Source organism: Phyllostomus hastatus, unplaced genomic scaffold, assembly GCF_019186645.2.
Source record: "Phyllostomus hastatus isolate PE091 unplaced genomic scaffold, TTU_PhHast_1.1 phas_contig_150, whole genome shotgun sequence".
Classification (NCBI taxonomy): domain Eukaryota; kingdom Metazoa; phylum Chordata; class Mammalia; order Chiroptera; family Phyllostomidae; genus Phyllostomus; species Phyllostomus hastatus.
Window position 1 is genome coordinate 35320393 of NW_025333611.1, and position 27104 is coordinate 35347496.

General features: G+C 38.9%; 1 pseudogene; it reads left to right on the plus strand.

Annotated features, from left to right (window-relative positions):
- The first annotated feature begins 13414 nt into the window (after nucleotides 1-13414).
- On the plus strand, nucleotides 13415-14391 carry LOC123812986 (annotated as a pseudogene).
- Nucleotides 14392-27104: the final 12713 nt, after the last annotated feature.

Here is a 27104-nt window from a genome sequence, read left to right on the forward strand (position 1 = left end):
ATGTGTCATAAGTTCTTTAGCTTCTACATTTTCCATATTATTCTTGCCCTCCCCCTATTTTCTACCTACCGTCTATGCTACTTATTCTCTACACCTTTACCCCTCTCTCCTCCTTCCACTCCCCTGTTGCTATCCTTCCATGTGATCTCCATTTCTGTGGTTGTGTTCCTGTTCTAGTTGTTTGCTTAGTTTGCTTTTGTTTTAGGTGTGGTTGTTAATAACTGAGTTTGATGTCTTTTTTTACTGTTCATATTTTTTATCTTCTTTTTCTTAGATAAGTCCCTTTAACATTTCATATAATAAGGGCTTGGTGATGATGAACTTCTTTAACTTGGCCTTATCTGAGAAGCACTTTATCTGCCCTTGCATTCTAAATGAAAGCTTTGCTGGATAAAGCAATTTTTGATGTAGGTCCTTGCTTTTCATGACCTGGAATACTTCTTTCCAGCCCCTTCTTGCCTGCAAGGTCTCTTTTGAGAAATTAACTGACATTCTGATGGGAACTCCTTTGTAGGTGACTGTCCCCTTATCTCTTGCTGCTTCTAGGATTCTCTCCTTCATTTTTACCTTGGCTAATGTAATTATGATGTGCCTTGGTGTGTTCCTCCTTGGGTCCAACCGCATTGGGACTCTCTGAGCTTCCTAGACTTCCTGGAAGTCTATTTCCTTTGCCAGATTGGGGAAGTTCTCCTTTATTATTTGTTCAAATAACTTTTCTACTTGTTGCTCTTCCTCTTCTCCTTCTGGTACCCCTATAATTTGGATGTTGGAACATTTAAAGATGTCCTGGAGGTTCCTAAGCCTCTCATTTTTTTGAATTCTTGTTTCTTCATTCTTTTCTGTTTGTTTCTTTCTTCCTTCTGGTCCACTCCATTGATTTGAAATCCAGTTTTCTTTCTATCACTATTGGTTCTGTGTGCATTTTTCTTCATTTCACTTATTGTAGCCTTCATTTGTTCATCTAATTTGTGACCAAAATCAACCAATTCTGTGAGCATCCTGATCACCAGTGTTTTCAACTGTGCATCTGATAGATTGGCTATCTCTTAGTTGCTTAAAAGTATTGGCTGCGAGGCTTTGATTTGTTCTGTTTGAGCCCTTTTTTTTTTTTTTTTTTGGTCTGGTCGCACCTGTTAACATATTGAGGGGCGGAGCCTTGGGTGTTCACCAGGGCAGGGCAACCCAGTCGCTGGGTTGTGACCTTGTACGCGGGGGCGGGGTCAGAGAGGGAACAATGGCGCTTGCTCTGCTCTCTCTAGGAGTTCAGTCCCCTCTGTCACTTTCCACAAGCAGATGGGGCTCTTTTGGTGCTGGCTTCCAGGCAGTGGGCTTGAGTACGTTCTAGGACTCAGTGGGTCTCCCCAAGGAACTCTCCTTTGAGATTCTTCTGGCAAGTGAACCCCCACAGGTGTTTTCAATCAGTGATTTTAGGCTTTATTTCCCTGTGCTGGGTCCCTGGGTTGAGCGGTCTGTGTTGTTGCCTGTTTTGCCTGGTTTATCCGCGCACGAATGTGAGGCTGCAGACAGCCAGCTGCCTTGTGCCCCTCACTGGGTCTACTCATTGCCTCCCACGCCCACGGCCTGCCACTGGGTCCGTCAGCTGCCCCTGCACTTCTGGGATCCGCCAACTGCCGCCTGCACCCTGTACACACGAGACTTCCAGCCACCGCTTTTTCCCGCCGGGACCCCTGGACCCCTCTCCATAGGCCTCTGGCTCTGCCCCTCTTACTGGTCTGGATGAATGGTTGTCAGACTTCCATACAGTTCATTTCTCTCTGTTCTGATTGTTTTTTTGTTTCTAAATTTTTGTTGTCCTTAGTTTTGGTTGTGTAAGGAGGCACAGTGTGTCTACCTACGCCTCCATCTAGGCCGGAAGCTGAAACTGGATTTTTAATAGATAAAAATAAAATGAGAAGGTAATAAAAAGAGTCCATAACATTATGATGGCTATTATATAGGATATATGCATGCAAGTATATTCACTGAACAATATTATGATTCAGGTTTGTTTCACAATAAAGGAGCTGATCTTATGTGATGGAAAAAGGACTGAATGGATATTCCTGGGGCTGTGTCACTGATAGCAAAGTCTAAGTATCTAAAGACCTACTTTCCTCCTTTTCACCAAACACATAAATGGCTCCTTCCATTTAGTGAGGGGCATTCATCCCCTGAAAGCACTGATACCATAAGACCAGACTTTCAGGAAGTTGACGGGCACACCGTATAAATCCCACAGAATCGGGGCACAAGTGCCCCAGATCAAATGTTGGTCTATAGGATCACGCTTTGGTACCAAGCGCATCTGCCTCTCCACCAGCAAGTTCCAGAAATAAAACAAATTAGTCAATGTGGAGAGTTGAGCCTTCTTTCAGGGCTATGACTTATACATATCAAAATTTATATGGTCTAGGCTCTTTGTGCTGAGATGAAGAATGTAACACATTTCTCCATATACTTTAGGAGTTTTTTCGTTAGCACGTCAGCACATTTTTAGTTACTTAGATGTATCTATGAAATACTCTTTTCCCCTGCTAGTTGGCAGTTTGAGGCAGACTGTTTAAAAACATTCCTCAATATCATCATTCTTTGCACACCGGCCTGTTCTTAACTCAGACAGAAAAAAGAACGCTGCTGAAGCTAATGAACTGTGACTATAGAGCATCAATCTGCTAGAGACATTAGCCAGTGAACATTGCAGTAGTTACGTTAAGCATCCACAAGTCCTCTGGGTTTCTTTGTGGGGGGGGGGTTAGAAATAAGACCCCGTTGGCTCTTATTTCCTTTCAATCATTCTATTCCTTCCCTGTACAATGAAACCTGTTTTTTCAGTGGAGGACCAGATTTAGCCCAGTGGCTCAGCAGACTTGAGGGATCTTTTTACTCAGCAAAAGCATCTATAATTAATGCAAATGAAATTTGACCTGCTAAAACTCTTGGTGTCCTTATCCAGCTATCATTTAAACTTTACACATCCTATTTTAATAGCACCTTAGGCTGGACTTTCCCTGTTTCATTTATTGCTTGCTGTTTTAAATGGAGCACTGCATGATTTTTGGACTTCAAGGCACAGCTTCTGATTTGAAGAATATTAGCGAGGAGTTTCTTTTTCTTAGAGTAATAAATCATTTATAGAGCTGAAACATTTTGGATTTGACTAAATTAATGTTTCTGAGAACTTCCAGGTATACCAACTGCCTGACTATATATATGCAAGGCATTGCGTGGGATGCAGAAGATGTAAGTATGTATAATGTGGTGCCTGCCCTCTTAAGTCTTCTGTGCATCTATCAAATCGTATAATTAAATTCAACATGGACTCACTGAGCATTTATTATCAACAGAATATTTTATAAGATTGCATGAGATACTATGTCCTTGCTCTCAAGATGATTAGGATCTTTTTTTCTAAATATTTTGAGATTTCTAGTGAAGTAATATAGATAGAATATTACAAGTTTTGTGGCTCTAAAGGAGTACATTATTGTACATTGTCTTATTTTCTCAACTAGAAGTTTTTTAAGGCAATGACTCTGTGATGCTCATTTTTAAAAATATTTTCAATGCCTAGCCTGATGCAGATAGATATTCCCTGGGGACGTACAAAGAGTCTACATGACTACTATGAAAAATAGATATGAAAATTTTTTTTCAGTAACATGTAGTGAGTGCTATACTAGAGGTGTTATCAGGTACCACAGTAGGACATGGGAGGGATAGCTCATCTGGAAAGAATTTAATGCTAGTGAATATATAAATTAAAAATGTTAAGTAAAGTTGCTAGAGATTTAATAGCTTCAATTATTATTACTTTTAATTATACCTGATAAAATAGTCTGGATATTCAAGTGCCATTACTTTTGGAGCTAGGATAATTATTTTTATCTACACTCAAACAATTTCTTAATATTTGTGTTTTGTTTTTCTTCAACCACAACAGTGATCATTTGCTCCCAAACTTGAGAACGCTTGTATAAAAAGGATCCATGGAACCAAAGACATAGTGTATTTGAGACATTCTTTTGAACTGGAACTTAAAGAATTTTGTTGATGGAACTGCCTTAAACAGAAATGTTTTGAGAATTCTAATCTGGTGTCAATGGAGCAAGTGGAAGGTGTGAACGGAGGGTAGGTCATCCAGTAAATATGTATTATCTATTGTGTACCAGGGACTCCAGCAGACATGGTGAAAACAGAGTAATACATTGGTTCTGGCCTCAAGAAGCTCAGAGTAAACTGACACATGATGGGCAGGGAAAGAACAAACCTAAAATCTGGAGCATGTTTTGCTTTGTTGTTATGCATCATGCCACTCTTTACTTTAAGCTAATGGTCCGCAAACATTGGACCCTGGACTGGAAGCATTAGCTGTCTTCTGTTAGGATACTGGTGTGTGGATGTCTTCATTATGACAAGGGTGAGAAGTGCAGGCAACAGCTGAGGATGGAGGAATGAAAGGACAGTAATGGCCTGGGGGTCTTGGTAGTATCTTTACGCAGCTGAATCAGTGCTTTCACACACCCACGTCTGACTTCTGGCTGGGGGAGCAAAACAAACCCCTATTTGAAGAAGACATCATCAGTTAGGTTTCCAGTTATATGCAGTTTAACATGTTTCTGGCAGCATGAAGCATATGTTTCAAAACTATTTCAAAGCTCACTTCATTTTAAGTCCAAAAGCAATAGCCACATTCCCAGGGGATATGCCCTGTGAAACTGGGCAGCATCTTTCCACTAACCAGAGAAAGTGCTGTGAGCCTTACCTTGGCATCCAAAAATGGTTCCATTTAAAAAGAATGTGGGCATTCATTAATCATGAGGTACAAACTAATTTCCATTTTTCATGCCCAGTGAGGATTTTCAAACTTCAATATGGTAAACTCACATATCACTATATAGGCTTGGTTCATTTTATTCTATATTCTTAGGAGTTCTTTTAACTTTGTTTTCTAGCTCCTTGATGTCTTATTTCAGCAATTTTATTCTACTTTCTAAGATCTTCTTTTTCTTTGGTTCTTCCTTTCCTTTCTCCTCCCCCTCTTTGGTTCTTCTCAGGTCTCTTTTAGAGAGTGCTTTAAAAAGTTATTTTTTCTCTGTTCCCTAAAGTATTCTTGTTTTTCCTGTGGTTAGTTTTTAAACTCAGAGAGTTGGTGTTCCTTCTCCTTACTTGCCAATGACCTTGAGTATATAGTTTTATTTAAAAAACAACTGGAGTCTGAGAAGAGCTAGTGTGGGTTTTTCCTCCTGCTTAGTAAGGTCCATCTTACTTTCCCTTGCTCTTTCCCTAAGAGGAGAATTATTAATCTCAAAGCATGTTGGCTGGATTTAGAGTTTTACACTGTTGATCTTTTCTAAGCAGCTGTAACATTTTGCACTTCTACTAGCAATATATGAGTTTTGGTTATCCCATACCCTTGCCACCATTTGGGATTGTCAGTCCTTTTAATATTAAGCATCCCAGTGGGTGTGTAGTGCCATTTCACTGTGGGTTTAAATCTACCATCTTACTATTTGCTTTTTATTTGTCTCATTTTTCTGTTCCCTTTCCCCTCTGTTCCTGCCTTTTCTTGACTTTATTGATTATTGATTACTGTTTGTGATATACCTCAAATGACCTCTGGTTGAGGCCGATGGCTTATGACTCTAGAGACCTGACAGAGTCAGTGGGAGCTCAGATTATTTCAAGGTCCACCATTCTAACCTGTATGGACCTGCGGCTTTAAAGAGTTTGATTAAAGCCCTGGCTGGTGTAGCTCAGTGGATTGAGTGTGGGCTGCGAACCAAAGTGTCGCAGGTTTGATTCCCAGTCAGGGCACATGCCTGGGTTGTAGGCCACGGCTCCCAGCAACCACACATTGATGTTTCTCTCTCTCTCTCTCTCTCTCTTTCTCCCTCCCTTCCCTCTCTAAAAATAAATAAATAAAATCTTAAAAAAAAGAAATAGGTAAAATTAATGTAATTATATATTTTAAAAAATAAAGAGTTTGATTAAAGAGAGGAAGGATTAGTCGAGCGGGGTGAGGGAAGCACAGATGTGAAAACAAAGCTCCTGAAAATTCAGCCATTTGTTTCCAAGGCTAGTACATAGGCTTCAAGCTGTCTCCCTTTCAGAAACCAGTTAGGCAGGAAAAGGAAAAAAAATTAATTTTATTTTCAGGTATATTCTCCACTGATGTGATAAATTATATTAAGGGTTGGTGAAAGAAAATAATATCTAAATAGAATAAAATACCTGGATACAAAGAATGGTGTCCCAATTCTTCGTAAAACACAGGGTGAGTCAAGGGGTTAAGTTCAGAGCACAACTGAACATAGAACTTGTCCCGGGGAGCTGAGCCTGAGGTGCAACACCGATGTTCAATGTGAGAAAGAGAGTGGTGGTTGGGGACATGGTCCCTCCCGCTGAGACGCGTTGGTTCATGGTTGGGGGAATATTAATTAAGGTTTGAGGGTGGAACTGATGAAGTATAGGAGATGGAAAAGGGAAAAAGGACGCACGGTGAGTGTGCTGAAGGACTAGGGCTGCAAAGCGGGAGCTATCTTTCCAACTGATGATAACACTTCTTTAGCTGCTTTTCTAAATAGTTTAATAGCAGGCATGTTTATGAATACAATCCATTATTTACAGAACAACATAGAGAAGTGACATGGCCATATTTATACTCTTATAGGGTGGGAAATTGTTATTTTTATTTGGCTGTTTAAAGGGGACAGATCAAAGAAGTTAAGTGATAGGGACTGGAAAATTTCTGACAAGAAAGGGACTCAGCATGAGTAAATTCCTTTCACTGTTAAGTTTTTCTTTCAGACTTCTTTTTCCTTTCCTTCCCCCTCCCCCACTTACTTTCTTTGCTCTCTTCTCTCCATGTTTAAGAAACACTGTACTGGTCTTCAGTAACACGCACTGAAGACAAATAAACAATCAGTTAAATCCAATCAAAGTATAGGTGTCTCATACATGTTAAAAATAAGGTAATCATTGTAAAATAGTCAATTGTTTCTTCTGCTTTTGCTGCTTGATAGACTCCCTGGAGATATGTAAATTATTGATCCCATCTGGTTTATTGCCTTCATGGGTGCTTGAGTGTTTATTTTTGAAGGCAGGTGTAAATAAAGCTCAGTTACTTCCCAGAAAAGCTGCAAAGTGAAGTTATAAATTTGAAGTGTAATTCGCCTTCCAGATGCCATCCACACATGGACGGTTACAGAGGGAAGCCGGCCTTCCAGAGTCTGCCAACGTGATTGGCTGAGGGGAAAATCACCCAGCTGCAGGTGTGATCAACTATTCTAAAACCGCCCTTTTGAATGGCAAAGAAAAATTGAGTGCACTATAATTTTTTCTGGATTTCTCTCTCTCTTTTTAATGGGGTGGAGGTGAGTCTGATAATGTTGGTTTCATACAAAGTGTTTTCACTTAGTCTGTGGTAGGATTGACTGTGACGCGTTTTCCTTTTTTATATTACTCTTCTCATTTTCTTTCTCCACTTACTATTCTTTTCCTTAAATCTTCACCTGAGGAGGATATTTTTATAGATTTTAGAGAGAGAGGAAGGCAAGAAAGTGGAGAGAGAGAGAGAGAGAAACATCGATGTGAAAGGGAAACATCGATTGGTTGCCTCCTGTAGGTGCTCAACCAGGGATTGAACCTATAACCTAGGCATGTGCCCGGACTGGGGATGGAACCTGCAAACTTTTAGTGTACAGGAAATGCTCCAGCCAACTGAGTCACCAGGCCAGAGCAATCTACCTACTATTTTTGCTTTTATCATCTGACATGAGGCCTATCTGCCTAAATACACCACTTCCAACTAAATGGAAAATGATGAGGAAAAATCTTTTTTAAAACCTTCTTCCGATTACATCTCTAAATTAGCCCGCAGAAGAGTTACGGAGAAGATTCAAATCTTACTTCCCAAGGCATGTGGCATCTGTGCTCTAATCAGATAATGTCCCATTTATGAATGAATGGTTTATTAAATGATTATTGAATTAATGGATTATAGATATGACTTATAATCTATTAGAAATTGAAAATAATATTGAAATGTGGAAATGATCATTTCTACTAGTACATTTAAGGCATATCCATAATTTTGGCATTGCCAAGCCATATAAAAAAAACCAAGTTTGTGCTAGTAATGGTCCAGGATAATCAGCTCAGAATACGGCTACTAATTAGCACAAAATAGATAATGTGCCAAGTAAAATATCAAACTTTTTAGATGTGCCATGATAATCTAGCATAAAAAGTAAATCCTTGTACTAGTGTTAATCCTCTAAGATTTCCCAATTAATTTTTAGTAGTGATTTTCCAGGACTTCATTCTGGGATATTAAGTTCCTAATCTCAGGTAGAGTCTGCACGTTGTGTCAACAGACCACTATGGCATCTTCTTGAACTTCAGACTCATCTTGATTAACTGACCTCTTAGGAAAAAAATCCCAATGTAGTCCAGGTGAGAAATGGCAAACGTGTGTCTATGCTCATTTTGCTGTAGTGCTAAAGGCCTGAGATCCAGAACCGAGTGGAGGTGGTTTCCACTCCCATCTCTGTCAGTTATGAGCAATGCGGCCCTGAGAAAGTCTGTGAACTATGGGTCTCATTTTCTCACCTGGAAGATGAGAGTGCTGTGGGACTGCTGTCAGGATTAAATAAAACAAGGTATGCACAGCACCTGGGGACTACATTCTAGAGAAATGTTAGCTCTCACCTTCCATTCCATTAAATGTTCAACCCCCCGGTGAAAATGACACTTGGTCTTCTAGGACATGAGCCATCTTCCTCTCCCTTATCTGAAAGTATTTGGCAGGGAGGAGCAGCTCCATAAATGGGAGCTCCTTGTCACATTTTTGAGGGCCTCACCAGACCACAGGTGCCCACTGGAGCGTGACCCCTCTCCTACATCACCTGACTCTGTCTGCAAAGCCACCATTAAGCAGATTGGTCCCACTTCCCCATTTTTCACTCCGGAAATGGGGAATCAGGCTGAAATAAACAGTGAGGTGCATGAGTGTCTGGAAATCTGCTTTAAACAACACCCACGTCTGGCATGTATGAGCAGGAAAGAGCAGATACAGATATACATCTTGGAAAGGATGGCATTTTAGAATTTGTGCCTTCTTGTTGTCTGTTAAGCCTTTCATTTGAGTCAAAACTGGAGTCACCATTATGATTGTGGATGAAGGTTGGGCTTATAAGAAGTGATGTTCTTTTAATTTTTCAAGGCCAAACTTGAATGAATCTGAGTATTGCACTTTTGGCAGTAATAAAGCTTAGATTAGCAGAAAGGAATATAATTTTGCATCTCTTATTCAGAAAATTCATAGGCTGTGTAAATTTAAGCATTGCCTGCCTCACATACTCTGCTTTATTTGGGCTTATTCATCAATGGCTATGTGAATAAGAGTCTATTTTAAGACACACTGCTTGAAATAACGTTTTAAAGGAAATAATGCTTTTGAAAATATTAAACCAATGTATTTTTTGTTCATTATAAATCCACTTTTCTATGACTCCCCACCCATTAAAGGAGTAATATTCATTACTTCAGGCGGTTGTTGGATATTTCCCAGAACAAATAAGTCATTATTCAACTTTGAGTTTCAAAATTAAATTATTCCTGAATTTACAGTTAGATGAGAGCCTTGAGAACCAAGCTTTGCTGGAAGGAATATGTTTTCTAAATCCTCAAATCTTCTTTTTACCTTGCACAAGCCAAATAAAAAGGGTCAGAGCCTGGATTTTTCTTTTTTTTACTCTCAGCCTCAGGGTACAGAGAAGGCTATCAGGGGAGGCTCTGACCTCCAGGAAAAGGAAACCCATCCATTGCGGAGAAGATGTTGAGTGGTCTTGAAGAGATCAAATTAGGGTAACTCTGCCTGGATCCCCAAGATACAAGCCAGATGCTCCCACCTTGCTGGACCCGATGGAGGGCAGGCAATGAGAAAGCTGAGAGTAAAAAGTGGTGGGAGCCCACACCTCTTTCCCATTTTGGTTGGAGCTAGAGGACACCTCAGAGGTATCTTATAGGCACTGGATTGGCCACAGGGGAGCGGATACAGATGTGATGTATTTAGGCAGAGGTGGCAGCCACACCCCTGCTTCTACGTGGCATGGGAGCGATTCAGACCTAAAGGGCCCTCTTGCCAGGTGGGGGCACGTGGTGAGAGATGGGGGATTTGACAGGTAGCTAAGAATTCAGAAGCATCTTGCCTTCCAGAGGTTTGAGGGCAGATGGGGTGGGGCAGAGAGCAGCTGGAGGGCAGGTGACCAAACACACTGGGGCTCAGGTGCGCAGCCACTGAGACGCTTACCAAACAGCCACACCCCGTCCAAAGTCAGGGAGAGCAACCTGAGTCAACATTTCCCCTCCTGACATCACAGTGTTCACTGAACTTGACCTTGTGTCAAGAAGCTTCTCAGAGACAAGGGGAAAGAGGAGGTTGGAAAGATGCCCTGAAAGACTAACCACCCTCCCCAAATAAAAGTACTTTACACTTAACAAACTGAGTAATCCTGAAGGGGCTTTTTTGTGGTGGAGGGTGTTTTGTGTTTGCTACTGAAAGGAAATGGGATATATGGAGCAAGATGAGATAAGTCATACAAATTACTTAGTTTTCTTCCTCTCTGAATTGTATCCTTCTGCTACTCTTCGGAGGGCCAACCCAGAAATTCTGCATGGTTTTAAGAACCAATGTCACCCCAATAAATTCAATTAAAAAATTCTGGTTTGTCCAAAACTCCAGACTTGAACTACATGAGTTAGCAATTGGAAACATCATTTGACTACTCACATTACAAGATTATATAGAGCATCAGAATTTTTAAAAACAGAAAACAGTCTTCAGTTAACCTTATAAAATGCTGCTGAGTATTGTTCTATGTCTTCATTTAAAATGTGTCTATGTGTATGTGTATTGTGTTCTGGGGCTTCATTTAGTAGAGCGATCAAATCAAATTCATCATTTATTTTGTCCAAAAGAGCCGAGAGGCATGAATATGCAGAAATCCTAAACATAATCAGCCTAACATCGAGAGCCCCAAAATAGCAAGGCAGGGTAGGGTTACTTTATATTCTACAGTGGGAGAGCTCCAGCAAGAGAGTCCTTAAAATCAATCAGTCTGGCAAAGCCAACACATCTATCTGTTTCAAACCCAATGCTATTCATCTAAACGAGCATTTGTTTTTCATTCAGTAGATCTTGACTAAAATGTGCAGAGAATCTCAAAAGTAACCCATTAAAACCAGTGACCTAAGTTGAGTTTCCTCCCAAATAGCCCCTGAGATAAGGATTTGAGTGTAAGTGGTTTGTTAGGGAGCTGATCCAGGCAGGACTGTAGGGGAGTGGTAAAGGGAGACAGGGAAAGGCAAAAGAATTAATACAGAGTGAGAAAATGTGCAGGTGACCACTGGGGGCAGCTGAGGCTCCACCCTACCGGGAAGCTCTCGGGGAAGAAAGCGTTCCCCAGGCTTACGACCTAAAGGATGAGGAAGCTGGGATTCAGTCCCCAGCGCTGGGGGCACCGGCTCTCTCCAGCGCTCAGCACAGGCCCACCCCTCAGCCCTTGCTCTGAAAGGGAAGCACACACACAGCGGGAAGTCATCCTGTGCACAGGGTCAGGAGAACTAACCCCTGGAATTAGGCTTTTGGGCAATTTAAAAGCAGAAAAGAGTGAATTAGGCATTTCTGGAAGCGCCCAAGTGCTTGTGTTACTAAATGAAGATGAACGCTGCAAGGCACCAATGTTCTGGCAGAGTCCATGTGAGATGTAAGCTTGTTATATTTAACTTGATTGGAGTGGATTTGTTTAGCTTGTAGATTTAAGCTACCATTTTGTCTAATTATTCTTTGACATTCCACTTAACTGAGTAGATCCATGAGAAGGTTGCAAAAGACAAAAAAGATGTTTCAATCATTAACTGCCAAAGTAAACTGTGAAACCTAATCCTTCTCTGTATACCCCTAATGAGATGAAGTTTAAGATAGGCCAGTTATATTTCAGACATAATGAGAAAGTAAATTTAAAAAGTCTTTGATTTCTTTGGCTTGGGATTATGTACTGGGGAACTATAGGCTGCATATCTTTAGAATTCAAACTCAACTGTAGTTATTAATGATTTAAGAAACATACCTCTCCTCTCAAACCATGTAAGTTAAATATACAGCTATGGTCGAACATCATCTAAAGAAGGCTGCTTAATTATCTCCACAGTGGATCTGTTTGGAATGGGGAGATCATGAGACTGTCTTGAGGGCAATAGTGTGTGTATGTGTGTGTGGAGATCTTTCTCTCAAACAGTAAGCTTCAGGACTGACTTCTCATCACAGCATTATCTCTGGGGTTGGAAAAGGTGTGCTGAGTTTATTCCAAAGCTAGAGGAAAAGTCAGGTCCAGAATTTACAAAAGGGGATATTGTAGATGATGTCAGTGGAAAGAAGAGTAAGAGACAAAATCTGAAGAGACAGCCAGAGAATGTGGCCTCAAGCCATTCCCAGGAGACGACCCAGTCGTTAAGGAGACAATAAGCCCTTAGAAACTAGACAAGTTCTAGACACAGTCCTAGAATTACCCATGCAGTCCCTTGTTTGAAAAGTAGCACTTAGATAATAGAAGGAGATAATTTAGAGAAAAGGCTGGATCAAGTAACTTTATAATATGTTGGTACTAACATTGGCTTATAATGATCAGTTTAAAAACTTAGGCTAGTAAACATCAGCAAACATTATATACTTCTTTTAAAGCAGATACTTTATAAGGGGGACAAATGGTAATGGAAAAAATATGACAAAACATAAGTTATAAATAATGCTGGAGTATTTTTTTACAAACAAGCATCATTCAAAAAAGTAATTTTATAAAATAAAACACTAAGTGCATCTCTAAAACTGCCTTGATTATCATTGCTCTCCAAAACAGGGTATTTGGCATAGACTAAGCAGAACATAGAGCAATTAATAAGGCCAAAGGAAGTTGGCATGTGGGTCAGTGGAACTCGGAAGGCAGAGAGAGGCCTGAGGCCCAAAGGTTTTCTCACTGAGAGTCACGCAGAGGTGGCCTTGATGGCACAGACTGCACAACTGTGGGTCCTGCTGCTGCCTTCAAGTTATAGCAACAAGCAGAGCAAATGCTGTTCTACCCATAAAATAAAAAACATTTAAAATTAATAGAAGTTCTTTTAAAGTAACAAATTTAATGCTCAAATTACCAAGTTATTTATCTTACATAAAAAGAAACCTGCTTTGCCCCAGGCTCCCTGGGCCTGTGGCTCACGAGTACTTTCTCCGAGACCGTTGCCTTGGGTCCCTGTTTGCCATTGCCCTGCCATGACCACCCAGCAAGTAGTCCTTCAGGGCCTGGGGCCATAGGGCTTCCTCTTCATGAGGCACAAGGAAGGCTACTATATCTAATTATGTATTGGAGAGGTAATCACAGCCATTGATGGGGAAAATACCAGCAATATGACATACTTTGGAAGCTCAGAATAAAATCAAGGGCTGTAGAGACAGCATGACTCTCATGGGAGCCAGATCTGAAAATAAAGTCTGGTCTCCTTCGGTGATAGAAGAAGGGAAACGTCATCTGTACAAGATGAATCGAGCCTCTGAAGCGCAGGAAGTCCCATAGATAGAAGGCACCCACAACCAGAGTGGCATGCCCTTCACCGCCTCGCCTGCCTCTGGCTCTGCCCCCATGGTCATCATGAACTAGCACCACAACCCCTCCCGCCTCCACTCATCTGAAAACATCTCCAACTGCAATGATGCCTTGGAGTCAAAGCTGATGGCCAGTGGGCCAGAGGCGAATGGCTGAGTCTTAGAGCATTCTCAGTCTCCAAGTGGACTCATCACTGACAAAGATGCTTTCCTGAAGTTTACAAGATGCTTCAGGAAAAAACAGGAGATAAATGAGCCTCCAAAACAGTCCACTTCATTCCTGGTTTTGCAGAAAATCCTGGAATCTAAGGAGAAAGGGGATCCCAGCAAGCCCTCAGGATTCAGAAATATTAAGGCTCCGGTCACCAAAGTGGCTGCATTGCCCAGTAGTTGCCCATGTGTGACAAGTGTGGCGCTAGCATTGTCGGTGTGTTTGTGAAGCCGCAAGACCAACATACCACCCTGGGTGTTATGTGTGCACTGGCTATAGCACAAACCTGAAACAGAAGGGCCATTTCTTTGTGGAAGGTCAAATCTACCATGAAAAGCAGGCTGGAGAGCAGGTTACCCCACCAGAAGGCTACGGCATGGTCACTGTGTTCCCCGAGCCAACCAGTAGGTCTGTGCTGATGAACACCCCTCTCCAAGTAGCCCTGTTGCTAGCTGTCCTCTGGATGCTCCGGCCCTCTCCTCTCTCAGAAGTTCTTGCTTACTCTGGTTTTATCTCTGCCCACTAAACTGTTGTGTCCCCCGCCTTTGCTAACTGACTCGCACTGCTGAGGAATGCCTGCTTGTATAATAAATGGGAGATTGTTTTTGCTCAGAGTCCCCTTGCCAGCATCACCGTGTCTTCTCCTCACCTCAGTTCACCTCTGCTGCCAATGGACGGCCAAACTGGAACCGAACCAAATTTAATATGTCAGCCAATGATTTTGTTTTTACTCAATAAATTTATAAACTCTAAAAAAAGAAACCTGCTTACTAACCATTAATAATCATTACAATCACAGAGTGCCAATATTATATGAAATCAATTTTCATTTAGAAGAAATTTGAGTTAGAATTCTTAGCAAATCCTAAGCTAGTAAAAAGGCCATTTACTATGTTTTAGTTCATGAGATGCCTAAATCCCATGCTACCGTATACTAATCAGCTATTGGCCAGTGGCAAACAGGCTATCTACTCTAATTTTTAGGTTACCAGTAAATGACTCCTAACACCTTTAGAGTAAACTGTTATTTTCTTTTAAATAGGAAAGCATTTATCACAGTATTTGAAGGCACCAGATTCCAATAATGTTACTTTTAAAGCAAGGCTGTTCAGGTTTCTACTGTAAGAACGAGTGGTGTATGAAAGGATATAAGGATATGTTATTAGATTCTATTTTTCATAAAATGAAGAGAGTTGCTGTTATGTTTTTCAATTTGAGTAGGTGGGAGAAGTCCACCAGGCTTGAAGATTTTGGCTTATGGGACCTTTTGAGGAGAACCTCCTAAGGAGAATAGCTACATCAAATGTTACATTATTACTCTTCCTTAATGCAATGCTTCAGCTCTGCCTGAAAGTTTTACATCAATATTTACAAAGAATCTGCCTTTAAAAACAGACAATGAACAGTTCTTAGTATTGTGGATTATTTGATATTCCTCAAATCTATAACAATGGTTTGGGAGGTATTATGTCTCTTATTCATCAAAGTGAGCCTCAGTATAAAAGATATTTACTGAGAAGGTACCTATTCATTCATTGCCTAACCTATATATCAGTCTAAATTAAGCTTCTAGGATAAAGTGCTAAATGTGAAAAACAGGTCTGTCTGCAATAATCTTCAGTTATATTGGGAAGACATAAAGAACAAATAAACAAATAAACAAGAACACAAGACCACTTGAGACAGTGAATATTATAAAGGGAGATGTGATATATACTACTGAGGGTTGGAATAAGATATATAATTCAAGAAATTTCTCTGATTAAAATCATGACCAACTGTATCACTATCAACTTAAAGAAAAAAGTAATGAGATGTTCTGAGAAATTATTGAAAAAATAACAGATGAAATGGAACTGGCAAAGCTGGTGAGAGAAATGAAGACTAAAATAAACGGAAGGCCTCATTGGAATAAATAAGTCTGAAAATAAAGAGAGATTCATAATAGACTGAAAAAGAAATAAATAATTCACATTAGGAGTTCAAAATTATTAGACAATGTGATAGATATGGAAAATCCAATATGTGTATAATTGGAATCTCCTAAGAGAGTAACTGGATTAATAGAACAAAAAATTTTAGAAATCAAAATATACATTAAAAAACTTTCCATAAATAAATGAATAGTTGAATATATGGGTTAAAAGGATTAATTTTAATGCAGGAAAATCAACACAGAGCAATCAACACTGGAAAATATATATTAGTAAACTTATCATACTTCAAAAATGAATAAGGAACTTGCTGGATGTTCAGAAAACAAAGTAGGTTATTCATCAGGGCCAAAAAAAAAATTGACCAGAAGTTTTAGACTGATTCAAAGCCAGACAGACGACTTGGAAAAACACCTACAGGTCCTTAGAGAACAAAAGGGGAAGGTCCAACCCAAGAATTTTACATGCAAACTGTCTTTTATGTCTAAATATGACATTTAAGAAATCAATATATTTTCACGAGGCTTTCTTGAAAAACTTTGTAGGACATTTTCTCCCATGAAGATTACTAGGTAAATACAGCCACATTTTGTCTCTATGGCTTCACAATTTTTAATGTTTTATTCTTACAACCTTCTATTACTTTACTACTATGAAGTAACTAAGCACGGAGCCGTTCTCACTGCTTTTTGACCAAGACTCATTCCACATCTTCTAAATAAAAGATAAATGTGAAACTGTGGCAAAAAGAATTCACTTAATTTTAAGACTAAGACTAAAACAACTGTAACGATTATAGTTTAGAAGTGAAGAACATTTAAACAATATTATTGTTTCTTATAAATAAGGTAACTAACAAACATGTAGAAAAATGAAAGAAGGGAAAACTGACAGCCTGGAAAGTGGGTTGATTTCTGTTGTAGAAAGGTCAATAGGTTTTATGCTGATAAATTTTGCAGTAGAGTATATTACTTCATACTCATGCTAAATGTCCATCATGGGTGTGTTATCACTGTATTCTGCATCTCACTCCAACACAGACTGGCAGAGAAACATTTGTTACCAGGTTTCATTGCAGAGGAAAGGGTTTCCCATCAATAATGTCACTTCTACTCACAACTCAAAATTCATCACAACACAAGGAATTCACCCAAACAGAAGATTACCAGGAAAGGCAATCCTATCACCAGCCCAGAATGAGAGAGTTGAAATGTATGACAAAGAACACTAATTTTACCATATTGAGATAGATGTATAGTTAAATAAATTAAAATAATAACAATAAGAAAATATAATGACAAAAAAATTAGGAAATCAATAAGAGAGGGAGGAAATAAGGAGGTTGGGAGAAAGGGGAAATTACTCATAGGGGGTAGTTGATAAAAAGTATTTAATGAAATACAGAACTGAGCATACTGTAGATCTCTGCTGTCCAATAAGGTAGCCACTAGCCATATGTATTTAAATTTAAATTAATTATAATGAATTAATATTAAAAATTCAGTTTCTTAGTCATACTAGCCACATTCCAAGTGCTTGATATCCAACATGTGGTTCAGAGCTACTGCACAGAACAGCACAATATAGAACATTTTGAGTCTTAGAAATCTCTATTTCATAGTACTGCTATGGACGTTTGTTGTTATAAATAAAAAACGTAAAAATTATTAATCTTTCAAATTATGAGAATGAAAATGCACATACACAAAAGTAGCCCAAACCCAAACACAGGCACATAGATAAGTAAAATAAAAAAAACCCAGAATATGTAAAATATGATAACAAAATCAAGAACAAACATACATGTCATAACAACAAATTTGACTACAGAAATAAAAAACTCAGATAAGCTTATGTGTATAAACCCAAATATATATAAATATAAGAAATAAAAGTTGGGATTTCTGGCTAAGACAGAGGCATAGGTAGATACACTTTGCCTCCTTGCACAACCAAAAGAAGGACAATAATAAATATAAAAATAAAAAACAACCAGAACTGACAGAAAATCAAACTGTATGGAAGTCTAACAACCAAGGAGTTAAAGAAGACACATTCATCCAGATTGGTAGGAGGGGCGGGGATGGGCAACAGGGATAGATACCAAAAATATGAACAGTAAAATGACGACAACTCGCAACTATCAACAACTGAACCTAAAAAAATAAAAAAGAAACCAAAAACAAAAACAAACTAAGCAGACAACTAGAACAGGAGCAGAATCACAGAAATGGAGATCACAGGGATGGTTATTGGGGGAAGGGGGGAGGGGAAGAATGGGGGAAGAGGTACAGGGAATAAGAAGCATAAATAGTAGGTACAAAATAGACAGGGGAGGTTAAGAATAGTATGGGAAATGGAGAAGCCAGAGAACTTACATGTATGACCCATGGACATGAACTAAGGGGAAGGGAATGCTGGTGGGAGGGGGGTGCAGGGTGCAAGAGAATAAGGGGATAAAGGGAAGAAAAAAAAGGTACAACTATAATAATGTAATCAATAAAATATATTAAAAAATAAAAATTGCTTATATTTTTGAATATCTATCATGGACCAGGCAACTATTACAACCATGTGGTATATATTATTTCATGTAATTATCATACTGAGTTATAAAGTAGGTAATTTTTATGGACTGGATTGTGCACCACACCCCCCATTCATGTGTTGAAGCCCTAAGTCCCAATACCTAAGAATGTGATTGTTTTTGGAGTAAATGTCTTTAAGGAGGTAATTAAGTTAAAATGTGGCCATTAGGGCCTAATCTAATGTGACTAGTGTCCTTGTAAGAAGCAGAAGAGACACTATGGGCACATGTAGGCACAGGGATGACCATGTGAAGAGGCAGCAAGAGGGCAGCCATCTATAAGCCAGGAAGGGAGGCCTCAGAGGAATGTGGCCCTGCTGGCACCTTGACCTAGGACTCAACCTCCAGAACCATGAGAAAATAAATTTCTGTTGCTTAAGGCACCCAATCTGTGGTATTTGGCTATGCCTGCCCTAGCAAACTAATACAGTGGTATTAATAGATTTGTTTTATTGTGATAAAACCGAAACACTGAAATGTTAACTAATTTAAAGAAGACTATAAGGTTTGAAAGCAGCAGAGGCTGACTCTGAAGCCAGAGAGTCTGATTCCAGGCTTTGTCCTCTTAACTCATTTACCAAAGTTGGTCATGAGTTTGAACCTAAAGCAATCCTCAACAAATTTTATGATTGAAATGATTCAGAGTATATTTTCTGACCCCAGTCAAGAAATCAAAAAAGATAACTAGAAAATCCCCAACTGCCTGGGAATATACAAATGCACTCTAAATAATTCACTGGTAAGAGAAAGATTTTAAGTCCAAAACTTAAAAATACTTTCAACTGAATTATTAAGGAGATACCACAAATGAAAACATATGAGATGCAACTCAAACAGCATTTAAAGGGAGGTGGAAATCCTCAGACACATGTATTAAGAAAAGAAGGTTAAAAATCAATGATCTTAGCTTCCATTTAAATTCAGTATATCAAACTAAGAAAGAGGGAAGGAATAACCAAGAAGAGCTGAAATTAACAACACAGAAAATCAAACTTATAATAGAGAAAACCAACAAAACCAGAAGCTGATTATATTTGATAATGAAATTGATAAATCCATTGCAAGATTGATCAAGAAAAAAATAATTTTACTCAAGATCATAAAAGGATACTATGAAATGGAAAAATTCCTCCCAAAATTAAAAAACTTAGCCAAATTAATTTATTAAAAAGAGAACACCTGAAAACTCCTGTGTTGTTACAGAAACTGAATCCATTATTGAAAACATTCCCCTGAAGAAAACCTGAGAACTCGATGCCCTTACTGGTGAAGTCTCCTGAACTTTTAAGAAAGAAATAACAGCAATCACACACAAACGCTTCCAGAGAACAGGAATACAGGATACTTTTCCCAACAATATTTATGAAGCCACCATAGCCTTGATTTAAAAAATGATAAGCACCTTGCCAGGAAGGAAAATTGAAGACCAGTTCCTCATAAACTTAGGTGTAAAATTATTGAACAGAACATTAGCAAAATAAATATTGAGATGTATCAGAAGTATAATATATCTTGAATAGATTGTATCCCAGGAACGCAAGTGGGAGTTATCATACCCCCAACAATAAGATGATCATGTGAAAAAGTGCTGTTTCTTTCACCACAAACAGAATTTTGTGGCATTTGTCATTAAACTCATGTTGCGTGTTTTTGTTTGTTGAGTCCATCCTCCTAAAGCCTTGGCCACCTACTTTTTTGCAGGTAAATTTTTTTTTCCTAAATAGTGTCTTCCCTGAACCTTCCTTTAAAATCACAAAATTAGAAGCTATTAGATTAAAGATCAATAAATTTGCCTACTGTGAACTTTAAACATTGTACAAAGATCTCTATCCACCTTCCTATCTATTTATATTATGTGACAGACAAAAGCAAGCACCAATTTTTTTAAAAAATCATATTACTTTGATTAAATATTTGACTCAGGAACCTGGGCAAATAAGGATGCAGACAACAATGTAAGACCTGCCTTCAGAATGTGAACAGTCTGCCGGGAGAGATGATGATATAAACAGCCAAATCATTAACCAGTGGGGCGAGTGCTGTGACAAGGACCCACCCAGGAGGAATCGCCCTGTCTGGGGGGAAAGGAAAAGCAAAGCAGTTAAATCTCTTTGATGATTATTTCACTTAAAGTGACAGAAGTACTAAATTAACATAGGACATAGAACAGAGGACCCTAATATTCTAAACTTTAAGTAAAATTTCAGGGGAAAAATACACATTTACAAGAATAGGCCATTTCTATGACATTCATCACAACTGAAAGTTTGTTATAAGATGGACTTTATAATTTTCAGATTTACAAAAAGAGATAAAGCATGTACAAATTTAATTACATGAATGTCCTTATCATATTATCAGATAGTTAGCTAGATATGAAATGTCATTCTGATATATAAGCTGATCTTCACAGTGATCCCGAAAACTAGGCATCACTGTAACATTCTTAAAGGTAAGGAAAGTGAGGTTCGGTGGGTTCACGTCAGTTGCTCAAGGTCACACGGCTGATAACTGGCAGAGGGAGGCCTCAGACCTGGCCTGTGTGTGTCCCATATCTTGACCTTTTTATACTCCGTCACATAGCTGCCCACATCTCCTCAGCACTGACAGACACACTGTTCAGGACGGAAGTTAATGCATAAGTGACGTGCCAGTGAAAGAAAGGCTGACAGATGGAGGCAGGTGAAAGAAACAGTCCTGGATCCTTCCGGTAACTGCCTAGGCCTGCAGAAAGCTGGTTCCATTAAGGAGTTAAAATATATAGCCCCGGTAAGATCTGTTGAAAGAGCTGTATGAATCAAGAGCAGTTAGAGTTGAGGAAGGTACATTTATTACTTTGCACACCTTAGCATGTGCGACGGATGTTAGTTTGAGGCTTTACAGAGTAAAAAGTGCTGACACACCTCAGCCTATATGACGGATGCCAGTTTGAGGCTTTGCAGAGTATAAAGTGCTGACAAACAAGTAAATCAAATTATTAATGTGCTGTAAGAGGATAAATGAAGCTTCAAAGACTTCGTTTGCCCTAGACTCAGCTCCGTGGGATGATCCACTGCACCTCCTGCTAAGTTTTTCAGATGTAATCTTCCCTTGAGATTTCCTACAGGTATTAATGCTCCATGTTCACAGTTTCAAAATACTTAGTCTCACTTTGACACATATCCAAATACTTGGATAAGTTATCCAAGTATTCATTTATCTACCCCACAAACCCTCCACTCATCCCTTATCTCAGTCGGCTCTTCTGAAAGGCACACACACCAGGTGTCCTTGTTAGGATTTCTGTAGAGAATGCATGAGGAATCTGCACTCCTCCCACCCAGGCTGCCACCCAGGGTTCAGGAGCCTCGGTGCCTGGCCCACTCCCTGCATTATGTTCCTGGGAAGCTTCTTTGCAACATCAGAAATTCATTTCTATATTCTTAGAGTTTTCAGTTTTCAAGAGACACAAATGCAAATATCCCAAACTGTTATTAAACAAAATATATCTGGGAGAAGCCAGGGAAAGGCAAAGAAGCGACAGACTCTGTAGAAGGGATTCAAAGGTAACCCATACCTTTTCCTGGACCCACAGCAAACGTCCTCTCAGGCTTCTAGAGTCCTTGTCAGTAAACTTTTCCAACTACTTCAGATCCCAGGTCAAACTTTCATTTTCTTGAGAATAAATGTGATCCTCCAGGCCAGGAGAGATGGTGCCCACTACTGGAATTGTTCCGGAGGGAGGTAGGAATGCACGGAAGTGACACAAGGGAAAACAAACTGTGAGAACCCCATCCTGCTGTATTTAGGATATCAGGGCATCCGTGTGCAAATTAGAAAAGGCGCCCTTTCTGGACCGAGGGTGCAGGTGTTAGCAGATAGGGAAACAGCTGGCCAGGAGCACTTGTGCAGTACACGTGGGAACTGCACTGCCATAGATGAGGGCTGCTGGTCTCAATTTAGAGAAGACTTCATAGGCTCTGATTGTCTAGCTGTAGTAACTAACTGAAATTCTAATCTTCCTGGTTAAATTCTAAGTACAGCCCTGGCTGGTGTGGCTCAGCAGGTTGAGCACTGGTCTGTGAACTGAAAGGTTACTGGTTTGATTACCAGGAAGGGCACATGCCTGGGTTGTGGGCCAGGTCCCCAGTTATAGGTGTGGGAGAGGCAATTGATCAATGTTTCTCTCACATGTTGATGTTTCTCTCCTTCTCTTCCTGTCTCTCTAAATATGAATAAAATCTTTAAAACATATATAAGTGCTTTAAAAAATTCTAAGTGCAAATTTCTAAAAAGTAAATATATAAAAATTCCCTACAATGTATGTTGAAATTCACTGAGAAAATATGTTTCTTGCTGTTCTGTAAGTGATTTTCATTTCATCTACCTTCTGTAGGACTTTGCAGCTTTCATACCAATATACACACACATACCTAGCCACATTCACATCCATATGCACATCCAGTCACACACATGTGCATGCACACACATGCACCCAGATACACACTCACCCGGGCACACACATACCCATGCACCCCAAAATATACCATACTTTCTCACACCCATACAAAGTCACCCACATTCCTAGCCCCCACACACATGTTGTCCCCACTTCTATAGGAATATCCAGACATGTACACATAGATTCATACAAATTCTTCTAGTTGAAGGTGCCTCCTCCTACTCAGACATCGCACTATCACATGCCAGACTCTTCATAGAACACATTTCCTTTCTAATAAGCTGCTTTCTCCAGAAACATCCTCATGCCTGAAAAACAGATTCATGAGAACTCCCTGATTTCCCAACTTTTAATTTTCCTGACTTTTAATTTTCCCTTACAGGTCAGCTTGTATTTGTTCAACCAAAGAATTTGAATAGTTTTAGATGCCTCTGAAAATAGTAAACAGTATCTGAAAATGTTCCAGAATTACACATTCACCAATCAATTTAACCTAAGCATCACGGCACTGACCAACTGCTTTGTTTAGAAATTGTATCACTGTTCAGAATAACTTTGCTGAGGTTTGAAGGAAGCTAAAAAATAATACTCCTTTTAAAGCCAATCAAGAGCCCAAGTGTTAGGCAGAGTTTAGTGTAGATGAAACTGGATTGGAGAAGATGGCTTTGGAGCACAGAGTTTCCTGAAATATCCTTGTCCAGAATTAGATACTTATCAACCAGTCACTAGCAGCACTGAACAATGACAGTCCTTCCTCCACAGAACAAGAGCACACCTGATCTCTCCACAGAGGGACAAATCTCAAGGAGGAAAAAGATAGGCCAAGTATCCCTTGTTCCTTGGTCCAAATTCACCAATAAGGGAAGTCCATTTTATTCTCGTGAGAAGCAAGGGGCACAAAGGGGAAGGATAGCCTTCCATATCAAGTGACATCAGGAGTGGGGAATAAGCTCTTCTTTTGTCTTCACATTTTAGGCTTAACCAACAAGCCTACACATAACCATGGGCGGGAACATCCCACTCCAGGGAGGAGACCAAGAGACTACTAACATTGTCTACTCCCAGCAGGGGGTCTCAAGCCCATAGCACCAGAGCCAGGAAGAGGCAGCCGTGTAACATCTGACTGTGGAAATCTGTGGGGTTTCTGTCCACTATGGAGAGACAGGAGTCAGTTAAAGACAAAGAACACTGGAAAAGCATAAAGGGATCATTTCAACTAGAGGATAAAACCCTTATAAACATTTATGCAGCCAACATAGGAGCACCTAAATTATAGAGCAAATCTTGATGACATAAAGGGATAGATTGACAGTGATACAGTTATAGTAGGGGACTTTAATGCCCCATTGACATCAGTGGATAGATCTTCCAGAAAGAAAGTCAACAAGGAAACATAAACTGTCAATGATACAACAGATCAGATAGACTTAATTGATATCTTAAGAGCATTTTGTCCCACCACAGCAGATTATACATTCTTTTCATGTGTACATGGAACATTTTCTAGGATAGACCACATGTTAGGACACAACACAAGTGTCAATAAATTTAAGAAGTTTGAAATCATGTGAAATATCTTCTCTGACCATAATGGTATGAAACTAGAAATCAATTGCAAGAAAAAAACTGAAAAACACAAAAAGGCATGGAGGCTAAATAACATGTTACTAAACAGTGAATGAGTTAACAGTCAGATCAAGAAAGAAATCAGAAGATGCCATGAAACAAATGAAAACGAGAACACAACAATCCAAAACCTATGGGGCAGTTAAAAGCAGTCCAAAGAAGAAAAGTCATAGCATTACAGACCTACATCAAGAAACAAGAAAAATCTCAAGTGAAATATAACTTTGCACTTAAATGGACTTGAAAAAGAACAACAAACAAAGCCCAAAGTGAGTAGAAGAAAATAAAAAAGACCAGAACAAGATAAATGAAATAGAGTCCAAAAAATATAAAAGCTAATCAAGAACATATTATTTGGAAAGATAAACAAAACTAACAAACCTTTAACAAGACTTATCAAGAAAAAGAGAGAGCCCAAATAAATAAAATCAGAACTGAAAGAGAAGTAACAACGGACATCAAAAATGCGAAAGATTTTCAGAAAATATTATGTACAACTGTATGCCAACAAAGTGGACAATCTGGAAGAAATGTATAAATTCCTAGAAACATACTATCATCCAAAACTAAACCAGGAAGAATCAGAAAATCTGTATAGATGGATTACAATTAATGAAATTGAAGCAAAAATTGAAAAATTCCCAACAAACAAAAGTCTTGGATTGGATGGCTTCACAGGTGACTTTCACCAAACATTCAGAGAACTAACACCTATCTTTCTCAAACTATTCCAAAAAATTCAAGAGGAAGGAATACTCCCAAGTTCATTTTACAAGGCCAGCATGATTCTAATTTTAAAACCTAAAAGAAGCCACTACAAAAAAAGAAAATTATAGGCCAATATCTCTGAAGAACATAAATGCTAAAATCCTCAACAAAATATTAGGAAATCAGACCCAGAAATACATTAATATAATCATACACCATGATCAAATGAGATATTCCAGGGATGTAAGGTTAGTACAATATCTGCAAATCAACAAACATGATATACCACATAAAAAAATGAAAGATGAAAACCATATGATATTAATGATTTCAGAAAAAGCACTTGACAAAAACTCTCAGCAAAGTGGGAATAAAGGGAACATACTTTTTAACATAATAAAGGCCATATATGACAAACCCACAGCCAACATCATACTCAGTGGGCAGAAACTGAAAGTGCTCTCTTAAGATCAGCAACAAGACAGGGATGTCTGCTTTCACCACTCTTATTCAACAGTCCTGGAAGTCCTAGCCACAGTGATCAGACAAGAAGAAGAAATAAAATAACGTAAATTGGAAAGGAAGAAGTAAAACTGTCATTATTTGCAGATGACATGATATTGCATACATAGAACCCTAGAGATTTCACCAAAAAGCTACTAGAACTGATAAATGCATTCAGTAAAGTAGCAGAATACAAAATAAATATCTAGAAATCAGTTGAATTTTTATACACCAATAATGAACTATCAGAAAGGGAAACTAAGAAAAAAAACCCTATTGACAATTGCATCAAAAAATAACCTTGGAATAAATCTAACCAAGGTTGTAAAAGACCTGTACTCAGAAAATTATAAGACACTGAAGAAAGAAACTGAAGAGGACACAACTAATTGGAAGTCTACACCATGTTCATGGATAGGAACAATAAACATCATTAAAATGTCCGTATCACCCAAAGTGATCTGTAGATTCAATGCAATTCCTGTCTAGATACCAGTGGCATATTTCACAGAAGTAGAACAAATATTCCCAAAGTTTATATGGAATCAGAAAGATCCCAAATAGCCACAACAATCTTGAGAAAGAAGGACAAAGCTGGAGGAATCACTCTACCTGATATCAAAGTATACTACAAGTCCATAGTAACCAAAACAGCATGGTATTGGCATGAAAACAGACATATAGATCAATGGAACAGAATAGATAGCCCAGAAATAAACCCATGCCTTTATGGTCAATTAATATTTGACAAAGGAGGCAAGAACATACAATGGGGTAAAGATAGTCTATTCAATAAATGGTGCTGGGAAAACTGGACACATACATGCAAAAAAGTAAAACTAGGTCAATTTCTTATACCATACACAAGAATAAATACTAAGTGTATTAAAAGTATAAATATAAGACTTGAAACCATAAAAATTCTAGAAGAAAACAAAGGCAGTAAAATCTTGGACACTTCTTGCAGCAATATTTTTTTTCTGATCTATCTCCTTGAAAGGGGGAAACAAAAAAATAAACAAATGGGACCACATCAAACTAAAAAGTTTTGGCACAGCAAAGAAAACCATCAAAAAAATGAAAAGACAACCCACTGAATGGGAGAACATATTTATCAATGATACATCTGATAAGTGGTTAATATCCAAAATTTATCAAGAACTTATAAAACTCAACACCAAACCTTCTCTCCAAACAATCCAATTAAGAAATGGGCAAAGGACTTGAATAGATACTTTTCCAAAGAGGACATACGGATGGGCAATAGACATATGAAAAATGCTCCACATCATTAATCACCAGAGAATTGCAAGTTAAAACCACAATATCACCTCACACCTGTCAGACGGCTATCATCAAGAAGTCAACAAACAGTAAGTGTTGGGCAGGATGTGGAGAAAAGGGAACTCCAGTGCACTGTTGGGCATGCAGATTGGTGC